The following is a 12947-nucleotide window of genomic DNA, read 5'->3' as shown; positions in this document are numbered from 1 at the left end:
GAAGTCCCGCTGGGCTCCTGGAGGCCAGGCAGTAAATTGGAATGCAGCAGTCAGAGTTGAAGGCAGCTGTAACTCTCATTAAAGTGACATCAACCCCACCGCAGGAGGATGCTGTAAATCCAGGGAAAGGGGGCATTCATCCAGGGAGAACCACAGAAGCAAAGAAAAAAAAAACCATAAATAGAGGAGACGTGGTGTCTGCAACTAATGACAGGGCCCTGCCCAAGGCCTCCGAACTGGGGGCGGGGAGGTACCCCAGGCTCAAGGAGTAGGGTGGAGGTCTCGAGGCAGGCCCTGAGCCTAGCGAAGTGTAAGGGCACAGCCAAAGCCCTCCCTCTGGTTGATTCTCCTCTGCCCTTTCTGCCCAGTCTCGGGCTGGGCCTGGGGCTGGGAGCAGAGTTGGCTTACGTCCCTGCGGGAACCGCGGGGGACAGATCTCACTGTTCACGGGCCTTCTCAAGGGTAAGAGGAGCAGCTGGCATAGGCCATTAGAATTATTTTATGGGGGAAATAAGCTGTGGGTCAACCTCTGGGCGTCAAGCTGGGCACCGGGTTTCAAATCCTGACTCGGCTACTTGGTGTAGATCTTGGGAGAGAGAGGGCATCTTTGGAAGCCTATGCTTTTCATCAGAAGGACGGAAACGGGGGGGGGGGGGGCGGGGAGCACCTGGGTGGCTCAGTCGGTTGAGCGTCCAACTCCAGCTCAGGTCATGATCTCGAGGTCCGTGAGTTCGAGCCCCACATAGGGCTCACTGCTGTCACTGCAGAGCCCGCTTTGGATCCTCTGTCCCCCTCTCTCCGCCCCTCCCCTGCTTGCACTCTCTCTCTCAAAAATAAACATTAAAAAAAAAAGAGAGAAAGAAAGGAAAATGGAACCGGCCACCATACCACACAGGCTTGGTGGAGGCGAGCGCGTGGCAGGGTCTGGCAGTCTGAAGGCGCTGTTTGGCCAATGACTAAATGAATCGACAAATCCCTGTAACCACGGAGGCTGGGATTTCTTTCGGATCGATTCCCTTCTGCCTGAGTCTGGTTCAGCCGGTGATTTGTTGAGACCCCTCGGGCGAGTTGCTAACTTTGGGGTTTTTTTCCCCAGGGCTTTGGGTGTTTCCCCCTAGCATATGAAGCCACTTCGAGATCAGGAGGTTGACCCTGGGGTGGGTGGTAGTGTAAACAGTAGAAGCATGACCCCTTTGTCGGGGTCTGTGGAACAGCCCAGGTCTCAAGGGCCCGATGAATAATGGGCTTCATTCCAGAACCTTCCTCTGGATTCCGTCCTCACCACCTCCACCAAGATCCTCTGCTGGGAGGCCACACTCGCCTTTGCTCCATAGACCAGCGGGCAGTGGTGCTGGCGGCCGCTCCATTCTGAGGAAGGGTCAAGGCCGCCATGCTCTCTTGAAGGTTGAATGCGGGAGAAAGAGCGGGCCGGAGAAAAGTGGGCATGTTCTTCTTTCCCGGGCATCAGAATCACCTGGAGGGCCCATTAAATGGCAGAGGGGGGTGGGGGGAGAATTCTACCACCAGAATTCTGTTTCAGCAGGTCTGAGGTGGGTCCCAACAAGTGCATGTCTAAGCAGTTCTCAGGAGGCTGATACTACTGGTATATGAGGGGTCTTGCTAGAATTCAGGCTTCCTTTCCTCTGTTATTGCAACCCAGGCAAACGGGAGGCTCAGGTCAACCCCCAGATGCCAGTGCGCACGCCTCCAAGTCATCCGGGAGCCTCGGGGACCAGCGTTCACAAGGTGCACAGAGAGCTGGGCTGAGGCCGTAGTGGAACACCAGTGCTGTGCCTTCGACGAGCTCCCCGGGCCATCGAGGGCACCGGTGTGGACGTTCAGTTTCCTTGGAGGGCCTCCCTCATTCCCTCCCACCAAAAAGGGTTAGTGGGAAAGGGGGTGAGGAGAGAAAAAAGCAGGGATCACATTGGACACGGTGGTCTGGACAACAGGCTTCCGAAATGCCCAGAAATGACACCGGGCTTGGGGAAGGAAGGATGATTCACGTCTGTGGAGGGCCAGACAGACACGGAGGGGCACAGTCTGTCCTGCCGATTTAAAGGACGCTTCTGGGGCGCATCTCCCTCCAGGGAGAGAGGCTGATGATGGATGGATGTGGCAGCTGAGGCTTCTGAAGTGTCAGGAGTGGGGGTGGGGTGGGGGAGTGGGCCAGGGGGGCCGCCTGCTTCGCCAGCAGGACACAAGGCACTCACAGGAAGCACCCCAGTGCACCACGTCTGCCATTTGCTGCCCGGGCGCCCCCACACCTGTCCTTCAACCTCTTGACAAAGCCAGGCCCGCGTCCGAACCCCCGCTCCGAGGACAGCGCCCAGGGGCTCGGGACTCGCTGTCTGCACACCAAACCCACTTCGGATCCTGTAAGCAGCTGCTTTCCCACCAGGCTTTGGAGCAGAGCCTTCCAGGCCCTCTGGGGGGCGCCACGGCGATGGCGATCGAGTTTCCTCACCTCACCAAGTGACACGTTTTGTGCCTCCAGCAGGGAGGGGGGGACTTAGGGCATCGTGTGCTCCCACAACTCCAAAAGGAGGGCAGAGAGTTTACTGGATCCTATTTAAAAATGAGAAAAATGGGGTGCCTGGGTGACTCAGTCGGTTAAGGGTCCAGCTCTCGGTTTTGGCTCAAGTCAGGATCTCACGGTTTGTGGGATCGAGCCCCACGTTGGGCTCTGTGATGACAGCACATAGCCTGCTTGGGATTCTCTCTCTCCCCCCCCCGCCACCCCCCGGCCCTCTCTCACTGCCCCTCCCTCCCTCCCACCCCCCTCAGAGAGAGAGAGAGAGAGAGGCAGAGGGAATGAGAGACAGAATCCCAACTGTGAGATCATGACCTGAGCCTAGATCAAGAGTAGGATGCTTAACTGACTGAGCCACCCAGGCACCCCAATAAATAAGCTTTTTAAAAAATGAGAAAAATGAGGGTGAAAGAAATGAAAGAACTTGTCCAAAGCAGCATATCTAAGTAAGAATTTGGGCCCAAACAGGAAGGGCAGGCCTCTCGTTCCCAGTCAGCCTCTCTGCTACAGGGAATTTAACTCCCTCTTGTCACTGGCATCAGGCTTGGGGAAGGAGGAGAGACACGAGAGGCCGTAATAGTGGGTGGTGGGGCGCAGGGCCCAGAGCCCCCTTCAGGAGGGAGGCCCTCATTGGGAGGCTCGCAGCTCTGTCCCTGAAGGACCAGCTCAGCTGGAGCGAGCTCTGTTGCCCAAGGTTGTGTCCCCTCCTGAGGTGGGCAGTGGGCTAGTTTCCATGCAACGCCAGGTAGACATGAGGTACAAGGCCAGCCCCCTTGCCCCAGGGCAGGGGCATCTCTGTGGGCCACCCAGCTCCAGAGTGCCCGCTGGCTCGGCCCAGGCTTGGGCTGCCACTGTGTCCCCCAATCTCCTTTCCACCAATCTCCTTCTGTCCCCCACAGGGGTTCATCCCAACAGCACCCCCATAAGTCATGAAAATCTCTTAGAGCGTGTTTCCTGGAAACTTCAGGCAGAAGCGGAAGGGAGCTGACATCAGCAGGATGCTTCTTTCTTTCTTTTTTCTTTTTTTTTTAAGATCGTCTCATTTAATGCAATAAATCTACGACATGAATATTTTTGCTCTTTTATTGTTGAGGAAAGGTTAAAGAAGTTGTCAAGGGCCGCCTGGGTGGCTCAGTCAGTTAAGTGTCTGACTTCGGCTCAGGGCATGATCTCGGCGTTCGTGAGTTCAAGCCCCATGTTGGGCTCTGTCTGTGCTGACAGCTCAGATCCTGGAGCCGGCTTCAGATTCTGCCTCTCTCTCTCTCTCTCTGCGCCCCTCCCCCACTCGTGCTCTGTCTCTCTCTCTCTCTCTCTCTCTCTCTCTCAAGAATAAATAAACATTAAAAAAAAAAAAAAAGTTGTCAAGACCGAATAGTATCTGGCAAAGCTGAGGCCCCTGCCTGCACTCCCGGGGCCTGATGTGGTTGTAGTCGGGGAGAAAAGGGAAGTTCAAGGTCAGTTTGCTGTCACAGCAGCAACCCTGTCTTACAGATTTTCCCTTAGGCCCCCCCCCAGCGCCCCGGGCATTCTGGAGATGACAATGGAAAGAGCTTCTGTGTCTTGAGGCCTGGAACCAGGTCTAGAGGGAGGCCTTATGCTAGACCGTCCCCCCAGGGGTGGAGCAGCGGACAGCACCCAGTTCTGATGGGTTTTCTGAGCATGACTAAGCCTCCGCATCCGTTTGGAAAGTGGCTCATTTGAGCCTGCCCTGGCCCCTGAAGATTCAGAATACATATTTACAGTTCACGTAAGTAGCAACGAAAGTGACCCTTTTATCTTTTCCTATTCATCGGGTCCTTCCACTGTGAACTCGAGCTGCAGAAGACGCGACCTTCCCCCGGAAGGTTAAGAGCCAGGTGTCTGAAAGTGACACCTGCCGCATACACCCCGGGGAATTAGAAATCTCTGTTCCGTAACACAGCCAGAAACTCCTCTGGCCTCAGTAATGAGATGGGGGCCTTGAAAGGAAATGGCAGCCCCCGGGTCAGGCGCTGCTGGGGCATGAGGTTGGCCTTTGCCCAGAAAGGAACCAGCTGCGGGCCTTGGTTTCCTCACCTGGTGGAGAATGTCCTTTCGGCCACAGGGGAGGCACGTCTGTGACTGCTGTCTTTTTCCTTTCCGTTCTGTTTTAAAAAAAGCCTTTGTGAGAAAAAGCCTGTGGTTCCGTCTGTTTTCTCTGAGTGGTTTGTTAGTTGAGGTGTTTGCGTGCTGAGCAACACGCACTCTTATTTTCCTCCTTAGCAAAACATTAATTATCTCACCCGGTAACCTTTCTCTCGGGCATTTTTTCATTACCACCCCCCCGAGCAATTTCTGGATTTCCCATCATCTCTGCAAGCTGACTGCAGTGTCTAAGGAGACAGCTGTCCCACTTGGCTGGGTGCAGGACCTCCTTCGTGCCCCAGAGCACCCGGAGATGGCCGCTCTCCCGGCGTTGCTCATGCTGGGTGGGAACCCTCTGTTTACATCTCTCGTCCCCCACGAGGCTGTGAACATACTCACTTTTTTTTTTTTAACTTAAATTCAAGTTAGTTAACTTACAGTGTAGTCTTGGTTTCAGGAGTGATGCAGATCTTACGTAGGACACCCAGGGCTCATCCTGAGAAGTGCCCTCCTTTTTTTAAATTTTTTTTATTTTTTTAAAATATTTATTTTTGAGACAGAGTGTGTGTGTGTGTGTGTGTGTGAGCAAGTGAGCAGGGCAGAGAGAGAGGGAGACACAGAGTCCAAAGCAGGCTCCAGGCTCTGAGCTGTCAGCACAGAGCCCGATGTGGGGCTCGAACTCGCAAACCGCAAGATCGTGGCCTGAGCCGAAGTTGGACGCTTAAGTGACTGAGCCACCCAGGAGCCCCAAGAGTGCCCTCCTTGATGCAACACACTCACTTCTGTATTCCCAGCCCCCCAGATCAGTGCCTGGCATGCTGTAGTGGCCCTACGAAGGTCTGCTGCAGAATCAGGTGAATGAATGAAACGCGAGACTGTACCGCATGAGTTGCTGGGGTCACAAATGAGCCTCCCTGTGGCACCCCACAGCCCGCGTCTCTTGCCTCTCTGTATAAGCAGGAGTTGGGGTCCTTTGCTGTTCCTGGCACTCGGTGAGTCCCATCCTCTGTGCCTGCCTGCGGCCATTCTCAGCTGCCAGCCAGCCGGAGCATTCACTCGGGAGCCCGAGGCCTCTTTCCCGGCCTCCCTTTGGATGGAAGACAGAATTCAGGCCCCGGAGTCTGGGGATGGAGGGACCAGGGAATAACTTCGGAGCCTGGCAATGACTTGGCATCAGCTCCTTCTCTCCCGGTTTAAAGATTAGGCACCTAAGGCCCAGAGAGCTGGCCTGTCATGTTCAAGGTTACCTAGCTGGGGGGGGGGGGGGGGGGGGGTGACAGAGCTGGCACTCAGGCCTAGCAGTTGTGAGACACAAGAGCCTCCTTATTAATCCTGAGTGTGGGGCCTTTCTGGTCCCTCCTGCTGCCGCTTCCCCTGCCGCCGGGAGGAGGGAATGGCTGGCCTCTTTCCCATGTGCGCAGCGCAAACTCCTGTTTCCAGCCTCATTTGATCCCTGAGCCTTCCCTCTGAAGCGGGCCGACTGGTGACGGTTGCCTCCATTTGCAGATGAGGAAATTGTGGGGCCCGAGTAACCGGCCCAAGAAAGCAGAGCTGGCCAGTGGCCGAGGCGGGGCTGACGTTCTGTTCTCAGAGTCTGGAGCTCGTGCCCCTACCGCCATCCTGTCCAGGAGCCCGAGGCACCTGACTCAACCTGGCTCCAGCGGAGACGTGAGACTCTGCCCTGCTCCAGCAGGGCTCCCGGGAGTTGAGACCAGAACCCAGGATCCTGCCTCCGTCCAGGGCCTCTTCCTGCTCTAGGACTGGAGTCTTCAGATGGCTCCATTTGGGATGGTGGGTCTTATCAGGGGGCTCATCGGCACATGCCATACAGCAGGCTGGGGTGCCAACAATTCTGCAGAGTGCCCACCTGTACGTCCAGGCCTTCTTGCATGGTGTTTGCTGAGATAATACCTCCCTCCAATGGAAGAAAGCCTAAAAAGGGACCCCCTGCCCCCCTCGCAGCCTCCTACTGTGGGGAAAGTGGGCGGGTAGCCAATCTCACAAAAGGACACTCTTTCAGCCCCCACCTACCCTCTGGCCTTGATCGCCTGTGAGCTATTCCTTAGCAGCAGAGACACTGGGTGCTGGCTTAGTCCACACTCAGAAGGGGGAAAAGGGGGGGGCTCCCAGGACAGGGTGACTGATAAGGCACTTCCCTTTTGGGGCATGCTGGGCCCGCACTCCTCATGTGTTCTAGATAAAGGCGCCCACGTGGCTGTTGCACATAAATGTGTTTTCTCCAAGATAATAGGACTTCCGCCTCATAACTTGCCTCCATCTAAGGTTGGTTCTTGTTGGCTGGTCTCAGGGTGAAGCTAAGGAGAGGAGACTTGCCTGAGTTTATCTTGCTTATTGACGATCTGCTTCTGTCTGTCCCACCCCTACAATGTAAACCGTAACGCTATAATAGGTTTGCGTATAAACGAATGCTAAAGGCCACGTACTTGAATCCTGTTACTATATAGTTTAGCTATCGACTGGCTACTTCTAAAACCCAGATGCCCCACAGTCAAAGGCATTTTTCACTTTCAGTAGCTGGTCCCGGGGCCTGTCGGTCTGTTCACATCAGTGGTTCCCCATTAGGGGAGTCGTCTGAGTCCACATTTGTCAGCCTGTGCCTCAGAGCTTGGCCCCAACTTCCTCCTGCCAGGCTGACCTCCATGTCGCTATGCCCTGCACTTTAGGCTCTCTCCTTCCCTTCCCCCCTTCCTCCCCTCCTTCCTCCCTTCCCCCCTTCCTCCCCTCCTTCCTCCCTTCCTTCTTTCCTCCCTTCCTCCCTTCCTCCCTTCCTTCCTTCCTCCCTTCCACTATTTAAAGAGCTCCAGACCCTAAGTGCAGTGGACCTGTTTTCACTTAGCTTACGTGACATGGGTGGAGCCAGAGAAAAACAGATATGCAAATAAGCAAGGTAGGGGCGCCTCAGTTGGTTAAGGGGTTAAGCATCCCACTCTTGATTTCGGCTCAGGTCACAATCTCACACAGTCTCACGGTTCCTGAGATAGAGCCCGCTTCGGCTCCGGGCTGACAGCAGGAAGCCTGCTTAGGATTCTCTCTCTCCCTCTCCTCTCTCTCTGCCCCTCCCCCACCCCCCGTGAAAGAAATGAATTAAAAAAAAATTTTTTTCAACGTTTATTTATTTTTGGGACAGAGAGAGACAGAGCATGAACGGGGGAGGGGCAGAGAGAGAGGGAGACACAGATTCGGAAACAGGCTCCAGGCTCTGAGCCATCAGCCCAGAGCCCGATGCGGGGCTCGAACTCCCGGACCGCGAGATCGTGACCGGGCTGAAGTCGGACGCTTAACCGACGGCGCCACCCAGGCGCCCCAAGAAATGAATTTTAAAAAATGAAAAAATAAAAAACCACGCAAGGGAAGTTCAGGTAAGTGCTGTGAATACAATGAAAAGTGTGATGTGGGGTGGGCGTGAGCCCGAATTCTCTGCCCTACCCCCAAGACCCGCACAGGTAAGTGTTGCCCGGGAAGCCTTGCCCACATTCACCTCTGGAGCGAGCAGCCTTTGGTGGGGGCAGACAGTGGCTTTCCCTACGGTCCGAGTCCCATCCCGCAGCCGAGCCCTAAGCTTCCCAAGGGTAGAGAGCGCGTCTCCTCCAGTTCTGTGCCCTTTCACTTGTCCAGCACATGCCAGGCACAGAGGAACTGCTGCATCAATGTGCAAGGGTCTCTCCTAGCTCAGAGCAAAGAGCGAACAGGGCCCAGCCCCCAGGTCACTGGCTGAGAAGAGAGCCCCTTCTATGCCCTGGAGAGGGACTGTAAGGGGCGTAGTTGAATGGGAAATTTCATCCCTGGGGGGTGGGGGATTTAAACCAATCCCAAGTAATTGTCCGACAAGAACAAGTTTGTTTAAACTTTTCAATAGTTTGCCTTGATGCACCCAAGAAGAGTATCATGCCTGTTTCTTGGCTTGGAAAGGTCTGGAACTGTGTACGGGGGCGGGGGTAAATGGACTTGGAGGCAGAGGAGGGGGTGGGCGTGTGGGATCTCTGCGTGGTGGGGTGGGTGTTCATTTTGCCAGAGTATATCGTTGGGTCTGTGTGCGGTGGGGCGTTGGTGTGGGATCTGTGACCGTGCCTGAAATACTGGCATAGGACGAGTGTGTGTCTGTGTGTGACGATGGAGGGTGTGTGGTTAGACGTGTGGGTGACAGCGTAGTGGTGGCTCGTGTCCATGTGTATGTGAGGTGTCCCCCTTGGTGTGCTGCCAGTGCTGTGGAGGGTATGGACGTGTGCTAGTGTGATCTTCCAGAAGGCAGCGAGGCACGTGCCCAGAGCCCCTTGTGTGAGGGATTCCGCACGCTCACAGAGAAAGGGCCAGGGAGAGGTGGAGCAGTGGTGGTCTGGGCTCTTGGGGGCCCTGGCAGCTGGGACTTCACCCTCCTGGGTGGTAGCTGGGGCCTTATTAAGGATTAGAAGCCACCAGAGAGAGCCCTTCCTGCTCCGCTGGCCTTTGGGGGGACACCCTGGCCTCTTCAGCTTTCCTTTGATTTATGATCCCTTCGTTTCAAAGCCCTATCCTCAAACACCATCCCCAGTTCTTACTCTCCTACCCAGAGCAGACACCAAAATATTTCTGTTTCCTCTGGAAAAATCCTGGGAGGTCTGTTTATGGCTGCCGCAGAGCAGCACACATCTGCGCGCGGTTTAGCTGGGACAGCTGGAAACTCAGGATCTGGAATTTTCTGGAATTCAGACCACACTGGCGCTTCCCCGCTTCCCCACAACTGTCACACCGCAGTGAGTTCTTGTGCCCAGAGGCAGCCCTCTGCTGGTCCCTGGACGCCCACGCCCACGTATGCGAATACACTCTTGGACCCAACATTTCAGTTAACGCACGGAGGCGGGACAGGGATGCCCAAGCACGCAGGCGTTGCTGGCACTTTCTGAGAACAACCTCAAGCACAGCTTCCCCAGGGTACAGAGACCCACTGACACACGCAGGCTGGCACCCCCTGGGACCCGTCCACACGTATAACGCCTCAGACATGCGGGACAACACATGCTGACTCACCACTCCCACGCAAGGACGTGCGAGGCACCCGGAAGGTGTGATTCACGTTCAGCCACCTACAGAATCCCACCCTGAGCCAGTCTGCTTCAGGCAGCACCTGCCCTTCCAGGTAACAGGATAGGCCTGCCCTCCCCTGGAAGGGTCAGGTACTTTCAAGCCCGGGAATGCCCAGGCTTCCCCATCCTCTGCGCCTTCCCTCACAGAGGCTGCCCCTCACCTCTTCTTTGGCTCTGGGCAGCCTGGGTCGCCTATTCCTTGGGTCTCCCTGGGCTGCCCTCGGCACCCACGTGCCCCAGGCCTCAGCCATCTCCTTGCAAAGGGCACTTGGACTTCATGTTGCTCTGACACCGGACTCTCCCGGCCTATCTCTCTAGGGCTGACCGGGCCAGGCACAGGCCACCCTCCCGGGTCCCAGTGCTCGGGCCATCTGGGCAGGCAGGGCCTCCAGGCTGTTGGGAGTCCTGGAGGCAGGACTGGGAACAGGGAAGGGGGCAGTGCTCCAGGAGCTGGCTGGGGAGGCAGAGGAAGGTCACTGTGTCCTGGGAGCTATAACGAGATGTGCCAGGCGGGGCTGAGACAGGGGGCAGCGCCCAGCCGTGCAGGGGTTGACCTGGGCTGGCGAGGAAGAGGCCAGCCGGTCCTGCTGCTGGGGCTTCAGACTGTTCTCAGACACAGGCCTCGAGGAGAGCCGGGAGCGGGGCCCGGACTGAGGGTGGCCACCATTCCTGGTGAGGGCCCGCAGAGCTGCCTGTCTCCTGCAGACTCCTCAGTCTCCTGTGACTCTGGCCCCTCTTCTCTGTTTTTGCCTCTGATGCAGCCTACCCAGGCACCCCGGTGGGCTGGCCTGGGACTGAAGCCCCTCCCCAGTGTCCCCACCCACCGCGTGCCCCCTCTGTAGGGCAGAGCAGGGGACCTGACCGGAGCTCTTGCGTTCCTGCGTCCCTAGATCTCTCCAGAAGCTCCATGGGTGCTGGGGCCACTCATTTCAGCAGCCCTCCCCCTCCCCTTCCCCCACGCCAGAAGCGTCCCCATCGCCCACCCCTCCTCCTGCCCCTTTCATTCCTTCGGGCCTGTTCTCAAATCTGCAGTTGCTTCCTCTTCTCCCTTAGCCAAACCAGGCCTCCCAGATTCCAGCAAAGCTTCCCCGGAATTTGCTCTTTAGGGCAGATGGGGGTGGGGAAGGGGGGCAGGCAGAGGAAGAAGGAGAGGGTAAGTGGGAAATAGAAAGTGGAAAGAAGCAAAAAGAACTGACTTTCACTCGGGCCCAGGAGGGGAGGAGGGGCCGGTTTAGTGCAGTGGCAGGATGCCCAGCGACTGGGTGGCCAGGGGAGCAGGTGCGGAGGGGGCAGAGAAGGAGCTATGCTCCCCGAGCCCCCCTTGCCTTGCTGGGCACCCGTTCTAAGGCCGCACCTGGCCCACATGAGGACAAGACCTATGAACTCAGCCTCTCCAGCAATGTGTCCCAAACTCTTGATTGTCTCAAGCAAGACCAGGATGCCCTAGGGCTCCCAGTGTGGGGACCCCTGGGCCTGGGGCGCTCTTTCACCCCCTCCATCTGTACACAGGGCTGTCGTGGTGCCTCCACGTCCAAAGAAACGTCCAGCCCCGTGGGCCTTCCCAGTCCCCCTTGGAGCCCTCCCTCTGCCTACAAGGGCAGGCTGTCCACAGACCCCACTCTTCGGTTCCTGCTAGCACTTCCCGGACGGCCCTTCTCAGCGTCCTGTCCGTATTCTACAGATAATCATGGAGTTCTCTAACCTAATCATGGGTTAGAAACCCCCTCAGAACTCCAGTGGAAGCCTCAAGCTATTCTCCCCCCTCCCCCTGCCCCCCTGTTGTTTCATATTTGGGAGATAGGGGACAGTTTCTTTAAGGCTTTTGCATCTCAATTTCTTAATTGCAAATGGGAGCTTGCATTTAACTCCTCCCCACCGGGAGGACACTTGTGAGGTCAGCGTCTGCTGAGCACCCAGCCCAGTGCCCGGATAACAGCAGGAAGCTAAACATTAATTCCCTTCTCCTTCTCCCCGCCTTTTATTCTTCCAACACTAAGCCCGAGGAGAGCAAGCCTACCCCATTGCCCTGGGACAAAGGAATGGTGGCCTGGATTCAAGGGCAAAGTACAGGAGTTTTTGATTAACTCAGGAACACCACGGACTTCCAGCTGCTGTAGGGGAGGGGAAGGGAGGGGGGAGGTTGCTGGTGGGGGAATGTAGGAAAGACAGTGGGAAACTCAGAAATCCACAGGGGACCGGAAGGCAGGAACTGCTGAGGCCAGGGCCTTCTCCAGCCTGGAAATGAATGTCACAGCCAGGAGCAGAGTGCTCTGAGGCCCTGCACGAGCCCACCCAGGGCCTGTCCCTGAGCCTCTTTGAGAAGGCCTTGAATACCCTCTCTCCTCTGCTCCTGTCTCCCACCCCCATTCCTGAATGCATCAGAAGACTTTCTTTCTGGAGCGAGGTCATCCTGGCTTTGGAGGGGAGGGGCTGCTCACCAGGTTAGGTCAGGGCTCCTGTGGACCAGAGACCTGAGGGCACTGGGTGGGGGTGGGGTGGGGAGGGGCCCAGAGCTCAGAGAGCCCAGCACTCCCTGAAGAACCCCAGCGTGCTTCCACCCCATCTGATCCATCAGGGAGCCCCTCCTCCGCTTCCAGGCCAAAGGACTGTCATCCAGCCCCAGGGAGAAGGCCAACTCTGTTGTGTCCTTGACACCCAATATTCCCCATGGTGGCCTTCCTTCTTCTGTCTTGAATCCTTCCCGCAAATCAGTGGGCTTCTTCTGGTTTCAAGGAGTTATTCATGATATCAAGCGAGCAGTGTGTTTTCCCCCTGAGGATCAACCAAATTTGGGGAAGATGCTAGGCGGCCGGTCTCCACCCCCTTCCACCAACTGGAGGCCCTCCCTGCCTCCTCCCCACCCGGCCACATGGGAAAATCCCCAGTGAGCCCTTCCAGCCCTGCGAACGAGGCCACGATTCAAAGGCAGTGGGCAAGAAGGAGACCACATAGAGCAGCCAGAAAGAACCAGCCCTTTGTGCTAGACCGGGGTCCGTGGGGGGATGAGTGCATTTTTGGCGTATTGAGAAAGATTTCTTTTTTATAATGAGGAGGGGAGGGGAGGGAGGGAGGGAGGGAGGGAGGGACGGAGAGGCCCAAGGCAGGACTTGGGAGAAGAGAAGTGAGGAGGGGCGGAAGGAAGGCCGGCGGGGACGGTACCAGAGCACGTGAAGCCAAGGGCCAGAAACGCAGACAGAGGGAGGAAAAGCCAGGATAGAGGTCCGCCGAAG

General features: G+C 56.6%; 1 long non-coding RNA gene across 1 annotated transcript; it reads left to right on the top strand.

Moving 5' to 3' along the window:
* The first annotated feature begins 1182 nt into the window (after nt 1-1182).
* LOC122482485 lies at nt 1183-3734 on the top strand. Its single transcript, XR_006297193.1, has 3 exons — nt 1183-1404; nt 1661-1883; nt 3433-3734. It is a non-coding gene; the product is annotated as an uncharacterized LOC122482485 (long non-coding RNA).
* The last annotated feature ends 9213 nt before the right edge of the window (nt 3735-12947 follow it).

The sequence above is a fragment of the Prionailurus bengalensis genome, chromosome D1 (genome assembly GCF_016509475.1).
Source record: "Prionailurus bengalensis isolate Pbe53 chromosome D1, Fcat_Pben_1.1_paternal_pri, whole genome shotgun sequence".
In the NCBI taxonomy this organism is placed as follows: domain Eukaryota; kingdom Metazoa; phylum Chordata; class Mammalia; order Carnivora; family Felidae; genus Prionailurus; species Prionailurus bengalensis.
The sequence above is the reverse complement of the archived record's forward strand: the minus strand, read 5'-3'. Positions and strand labels throughout refer to the sequence as shown.